The following is a 7631-nucleotide window of genomic DNA, read 5'->3' on the forward strand; positions in this document are numbered from 1 at the left end:
AGACACAATTTTGTTTTAAAGGGCATTTGAAATTTTAAAACTTTTATATTTAGATATTCCGTGTCTTTTCTTTTAGATTTATTTATTGTGGAATAAACGTTTACATTTAAAGCAAAACAAAGTCACAAACCTTGTGTGAAAGACTTAAATGTTAAATAAAATCCATCAAACCATCCCTCACTGAAAACTGATGTGGAAGTGCAATCGCCTGGAGAATCCCTGCCTTGCCCACTCCTTCCTACCCGGGCTCCATGGTTATGTACATACCTGGGAGATAGCAGCAGGAGGAGGCCTTTCGATCCTGCTCCACCATTCAATGGGAAGCAGCTGACCATCCAGCTCAGTCTCCTGTTCCTGCTGTGTTCCAATCCCCTTTCATGGCTTTACCTCGAAGAACTATATCTAAGTCATCCTTTGGCTTCACCACCTTTTGTTTCAGTGGCGTTGCTGTGTTACTGTGTGGGTTTAGGCGGGGGTAATGTGATGGTGCTCTTCCTGGAGAATGCACTCAACCTCCCTCTTCATCCTGCAGTAACATCAACTGGGTTTCAGCAACTAGAGGTAGAAACCATTTCCAGGATATGGGCATCAATGACTCAGCCAGCATTTATTCCCCATTTCTCGTTACCCTTGAGAAGATGGTAGTGAGCTGCTGTCTTGTACCATTCACAGTCCATTTGGCGCAGAGAGACCGACAATGCTGGGAGGGAGAGTGTTGCAAGATTTTGGCCGAGTGATTCTCCATCTTTGGTTCTTCAAATTCTGGTTAATTTTATGACGATTGGCACATGATGTTGAGATTTCAGTCTGCAAATCTTCACCATCTAACAGCCTGTATAAAGGAATATGTACAGATTAGAAATTTAGAGCAGACAATTCTCGTTTCTCTGGAATATTTTTCCTCTTTCTTCCCCCAAATCTGTAACCCTGCAGCCCACTTACTCTCTCCCACCATTCTGACTCTGCTACCCCCTAATGTACACCCTCCCCATTCTTACAGGAGTTGCTGATAAACAGATCGATGCCACCACTTCCCGTCCCTGGTTAGACTCTGCACCCTTTCTGGGTTCACTTCCTTTCCCTTCAGTTGCTGCAAGTCAATAATGTAACAGCAGAATGAAACAAAAGGAAACAGACAGGGAGGTGGCAGATCCTGGACAGAAGAGAAACCTTCAGTCTGGGAGAATGGGTCAGATCCTTCTTTGTTTCCCATTAGTTGATTCCCAACATTACAATGAATTGGGGATGGAGAATGGTCGTCCATGGGTGTGGTGACAATTTGACCGCCAACTGATCAATACTATAAGCAGATGCATTCTTCTTCCAGCCAATCACACAGTGTGAAATACTTTCCGCAAAGTATACTTACTCAAAACACATGCTCGAAAACCCGCCAACATTCTATACATGTACAGTGACGGGTTTCCCCACAGACGTGTGGTCCCTGCTTCAGAGATTGTGGGAGTTGTAGTCCCCATGAAGCCATTGGAGTCATGTCTCTGGAAAGAAAATGAAAAATGTGGACTGGAGGGTGTTGTGTATAGGATCCTCATTCAGACACACAGAACATATGGACTGTCACTGGGTTTTACTGAGAAATCTGCTTCCACAACCTGATTTTCTGATGTAAGGAATATAGATTCAGCCAACTGGGGCGTGGGGAGGTTAATAGGAGGAGATGATTTTAAGCAGAGGTGGCTCAATGGTTAGCATTGCTGACTCGCAGCGTCAGGGACCTGGATTTGATTCAGCCTTAGGTGACTGTGTGGAGTTTACACGTTCTCCCCGTGTCTGTGCGAGTTTCCTCTGGGTTCTCCAGTTTCATTTCTCAGTCCAAAGATGTGCAGGTTAAGTGGATTGGCTATGCTAAATTCCCAGTGTCCATGTCTGTGCAGGTTAAGCTATTTACCATGGGAAATACAGGAAATGGGTGAGTCTGAATGGGATGCTCATTATCGGGTTGGTGTGGACTCCATGGACGAATACCCTGTTTCTGCACTGTAGGGAATCTATTCTATTCCCATGAAGAAGAATGTACTTATCTCAATGTGCTGTGAATCTGTGGAATTCCCTATTCAAAATGCGGTGGATGCCAGGACAATGAGCACATTTACTGAAGAGATACAGATGTTGAATTTGCAATGAGTTGAAGGGTGAGAGAGAGCAGGCAGGAAAATCCAGCTGAGACCGAGGTGAGCTCAATCATCACCATATTAAATGGTGGAGCTGGTTCGAAGGGCTACATTGCCTCTCCTATGCCCAGGTCTTATCTTCTTACGGTAATAACTGGAAAGCTGAACCCAAAACTCACCACCTTCACCAAAAGAGATTATCGGAAAAAGCAGGATGGTCAGGTGGATTAACGTTCCAAACTTAGATAGTGAGGAAGTATGTAGGAGATAATGATTTTGCAATTTTAAACTGAGGTGTGTTAAAAATCATACAACAACAGGTTATAGTCCAACAGGTTTAATTGGATCATGATGAAGGAGCGACACTCCGAAAGCTAGTGTGCTTCCAAATAAACCTGTTGGACTATACCTGGCATTGTGTGATTTTTAAAATTTTGTTCACCCCAGTCCAACACCGGCATCTGCAGATCATGTAAACTGAGGGGAGACAGTGATTTATGGTTTTAGACTGTGTAGTACATTCACACCGTCCAGAATACTCTGTTGTGAATATCTATCTTATAATTTATCACAAAGCGAAGGTCTCTGACAATGAAAACCAAAACACCCAGGTAACATCGTCTCCCCTCGTAATCTGATAAAAGACTTGTGTTACGTATGGTTGAATTTAGAATACAGAAGGAAAGCGGGAAGATTAAATCCAACCCCAAGATCCTGTGCTTAAACAAAGGAGACTACAATAGGATGAGGCTGGAGTTGGCTAATGTAGACTGGAAGCAAAGACTTTAGGGTGGGACAGTTGACAGACAGTGGAGGAATATCAAATAATTTTTCAAACTGCTTAGCAAAAGTATATATCAGTGAGAAGGGAGGACTGTAGGAAAAGGAGTAATCTGCCATGGGTGTCTAAGGAAATAAGGGAGTCTATCAAATTGAAATAGAAAGCATACAAATTGGCAAAGACCAAGGAGAGACGAGGAGATTAGAAATACTTTAAAGATCCACAGAAAGCTAGATGGGATTGAGTAGCTATCCCCAGGGCCAGAATAACAGTTTACCCTGCTAGAGGGGAACCTATCGTGTGGGGAACATATGGCCTCTGTAATTGTTGAAGCACTTAACTGTTACCATAGAGATAATCCTGATCAAGTTAAAACTCACAGCACACTGCAAAAGCTTATAGTCCAAAGGGTTTATTTGGAAGTACAACTTGGTGATGTGTGTTTTTTAACTTTGCCCACCCCGCTCCAACACCAGTTCTTCCACATCAGAATCCTGACAGACAGCCCCACTGAAACTGAAGTGCCTGTCAGATACCTGACTGAGCCACAGGGGCGTGGGGGAGGGCTATGTGATTTAACCACAAAGTGTTGAGCTGAACTCGACTTTTTAACTGCCGTTGCCTTGGAGAGAATATGGAGAGACAGCGTCCATTCAAAACCACAAAGGTATAAGAATGGGAGCGGCACATCGGACAGGCGGGGAGTTACCTGATGCTGTCTGGAGGTGTTCTGCACGTACATTGTCCAGGTAACTGCCATGTCTCATCAATAAAGACTCAAAGAAGACCTCTCAGAGTTCTGTGCCCTGTTATTCCTATCCAGCAGGGTTCAGGAATATGAGTACACAGCAGTCAGTCTTCACAGTGAAGGTTACGAAGAACATGCCAGTAATTGATAAGGAAACTGAGGAAGGTGAGGACCAAGAAACAACCATCATCACTAAAGCGTTAGAGCTGGGTAAGCTAATGGAGTTAAAGGTAGACAAGTCTCCTTGCTAGATGAAATACATTCCAGGGTACTCCCAGAGATAGCAGGAGAAATAGTAAATATACTTGGAGTCAGAGCATCCTATAGCAGAGGCTGGCCCTTTGGCCCAAACTGGCCCATGCCGGCCAAATTGTCCATCCACGCGAACCCGAATGCCATGCACTTGGCCCATCTGCTTCTGACCCTTTGCTATCCATGTGTTTGTCCAAATGTCTTTTACATGTTGTTAATGTACCCACCTCAACCACTTCCACTGGCAGCTCAGTCCGTATACATACCACCCTCTGTGTAAAACAGTTGCCACTCAGGTTCGCTTTCATTCTTTCTCCTATAACCTTAAACTGATGCCCTCCAAGCCGTTATTCCCTGGGCAAAAGACTGAGTGCATTCACCTTACCCATGCCTCTCATGGTCTTATAAACCTCCAGAAAAGATCTCCCCACCTCTGTTTCCTCTGCTCTAAACAAAACAAATCCTCGCTTGTCCAAACTCTCCCTGTAACTCAGACCCCTGAGCCCTGGCAAAAATCCTTGTAAATTTCTTCTGCACTTTTTAGTTTAATAACTGAAACCTACATTACATTCATCACATTTCCAGTATTTCTCCACGGCGCTGGAACCAACTTGACAACGCCAATGGATTACAAGCCATAATCGATAATTAACTCCTTTACAACAATTCCGTTTTCATTGTTTGTCCCATGGTGCAGGTATCCTTGTCTCTTTCTGGTTGCTTGGTTAATTAAAACCTTGTCCTCATACAAAACAAATCTGTAACTTAATTGTTGCTGGGAAATGTGCCATATTTTTCAGACTTTGAAAAACAAATGAAATCTCTCTCCACAGTCACCACGCTGACACTTGGCTGTGTCTCAGTATTTTTTTCCAGTCACAGTGATATTTGAAATATTCGCACATCGACAGAATACACACCTTTCCTTCCACATGAAAAGGCCAATGATATCCAGATCGGCACGGATCAAGTAACTATCTCTTACTTATTTTCCCCACACCGACCCTCTGATAAGAACATCCTCCACACACTGGCCAAATCATATTTGGTTGAACTTAAATGAACCAAATTAGAACTTTAATTGCAGGCCCATCCTTGTTCGTTTCCATAACATTCCTGAATCTTCACACGAGTTCTGATAACTTTCTGCAAAATGCTCCCCCACTGATACGCTGACCACTTGTCACGACACCAGAGCTGGGACCATTCCCCTGGGTTCTGTTCTCAGAGGGAGGAAGGGAGGGAGCAGCCAATGACAGATTAATCCCACAGATCCACAGCCTCCCTCCCTGGCACTGACCCATACTGCACATACGCCAACAATTGGCCAGCACTGCGCCCGTGCACTGGTTGCCCCTCCGACAGGAGCCTGGGTGACTGACAGCATCTGCTGCCCAATAGGGTGGAAGGGGCGGGGCTAGAGGACTGGGACAATGGGATTGTTAACAATGAATGAATGTGGAGGACCCTGGGGGATGGACAGGTCAGTGAGGGACAGGAGCAGTGCAGATGCAGGAGGGGATCCTGGACAAACTGAGCAATGGGAGAAACTAACAGGAGAGAAACTACAGGAAGGTTCTGTTTTTAGGCTCAGGCAGGGACAATTGGGAGCTTTGGCATGTTTTCCAATCAGCCTCTTCAAAGATGCTGTTACTCAACTTTGAACCCAAAACTCATGGTTCATAGGTAAGGACACTACCACCATTTCCTGGTGGGCTAGTGGAATGAAGGGAAGATTTTCCCAGTCTCACTCACATGGAAACTCCATGAGCTCCTCCCACTTACTGTCTACGGTGGGGATGGATGAGACAGAGCAGACGGAAGGGACTGCCTTTCAAAAGGAACTAACCGGCATTGGTGATATTAACAAGATTCAATACACAGTCACTAACACAAAGCTGGTGTACATGAACTTTATCCAAAATATTAACACCTATAATTGGGTGACGCAGACTCCAATGTACAGAGTTAAGTCGTGGATATTAATACCGGCTTTGTGTGTGAGAAATCACCTCTCATGAACATGAGTCATTTTTTTTGAAGAAGTAACAAAGAGGATTGATGAGGGCAAAGCGGTGGAAACGATCTACATGGACTTCAGTAAGGTGCTCAACAAGATTCACCATGGGAGACTGGTTAGCAAGGTTAGGTCTCACGGAAGATAGAGAGAACTAGCCATTTGGATACAAAACTGACTCAAAGGTAGAAGCCGGAGGGTGGTAGTGGAAGGTTGCTTTTCAGATTGGAGACCTGTGACCAGTGGGGTGTCACAAAGTATTGGTGCTGGGTCCACTAATTTTCATAATTTATGTAAATAATTTGGATGTGAATATAGGAAGTATTGTTAGTAAGATGACACCAAAATTGCAGGTGTAGTGGACAGTGAAGAGGATTACCTCAGATTACAACAGGATCTTGATCAGAGGGTTGAATGTGCTGAGGACTGGCAGATGGAGTTTAATTTAGATAAATGTGAGGTGCTGCATTTTGGAAAATCAAATATTAGCAGTATGTATACACTTAATGGTAAGGTCCTCCGGAGGCTCCTGAACAAAGAGACCTTGGAATGCAGGTTCATAGCTCCATGAAAGCAGAATCGCGGGTAGATAGGCTAGTGAAGAAGGTGTTTAGTATGCTTTCCTTTATTGGTCAGAATATTGAGTATAGGAGTTGGGATGTCATATTGCAGCTGTACAGGACATTGGTTAGGTCACTCTTGGAATATTGTGTGCAATTCTGGTCTCCTTTCTATCAAAATAATATTGTGAAACTTGAAAGGGTTTAGAAAAGAATTACAAGCATGTTGCCAGGATTGGAGGATTTGAACTACAGGTAGAGGCTGAATACACTGTTTTCCCTGGAGCGTCAGAGGCTGTTTGGTGACCTTATAGAGATTTATAAAATCAGTAGGGGCATGGATAGTGTAAATACACAAGGTATGTTCCCTGTGGTGGGGAGGAGGCACAATGGGGGATGGAAGACAGAGGAGGGAGACCGAGAGGGGAGGGTGACCGTTATTTTGTAGATCTGCAACACAACCCTGTTCCTGTTTTCTCCCCATCCCCTTCAATTCCTCTGAAGGGTTCAGAACAAGTGCACAGTCCCTGGAAAGTAGAGCTTCAGGGTGGTCAAGTGCTGAAGGTTGTATTTGGGATACTGCCCTTTATTGGTCTGTGCACTTATCAATAAATGGTCCTGGGTTCAATTCCACTGTCCTGGATTCATGTCTGTGGCCACAGACGCGCCTGTCTCGGACCCTGACTAGTGGATCCCCTGTCACAATAGCTCTGCCAGTCTCCCTTCTCCCATTCTGTGCAGCGGAGCTATCTGTGGTGTCATGAATCTGGCTGTTGCTGATTTCCCCTGAGAGGCCACCCCACCCATTCCCCCCTTATAGAATTCCAAGTGGTGCACAGTATCTGTATGAGAAGGGAATAACCGCTGGGGAGTCCTGCACTCCCTTCCTGAGCCTTTTACTTGATCTGATGGTCACACATTCCCTTTCTGCCTGTGTAACTCTCACCTGCAGTGTGACTAACTCATTAACCATGCTGTACATAACATTCTCAGTATTGCTCCACAGTGCGTCCACTCTCAGCTATAGGTCTGAAAAACAGTTTCTCAGTAGCTACAGATGGGTACACTGCCTGCACACATAGCTGTCACGGACACTGGAAGCATCCCTTATGTCCCACATTGTGCAAGAGGAGCACACCAC

At 44.7% G+C, this 7631-nt stretch overlaps 1 long non-coding RNA gene across 1 annotated transcript in view; it reads right to left on the minus strand.

The window, feature by feature from the left end:
* Positions 1 to 327: 327 nt before the first annotated feature.
* LOC122547707 overlaps positions 328 to 7631 on the minus strand; it is a 14561-nt gene continuing 7257 nt past the window's right edge. Inside the window, exons 2-3 of the long non-coding RNA XR_006311070.1 lie at positions 4180 to 4183; positions 328 to 339 (exon numbers count right to left, since the gene is read on the minus strand). This is a non-coding gene — a long non-coding RNA (uncharacterized LOC122547707). The remainder of the gene's footprint in view (positions 340 to 4179; positions 4184 to 7631) is intronic.

The sequence above is a fragment of the Chiloscyllium plagiosum genome, unplaced genomic scaffold, assembly GCF_004010195.1.
Source record: "Chiloscyllium plagiosum isolate BGI_BamShark_2017 unplaced genomic scaffold, ASM401019v2 scaf_7956, whole genome shotgun sequence".
NCBI classification, from domain to species: Eukaryota; Metazoa; Chordata; class Chondrichthyes; order Orectolobiformes; family Hemiscylliidae; genus Chiloscyllium; species Chiloscyllium plagiosum.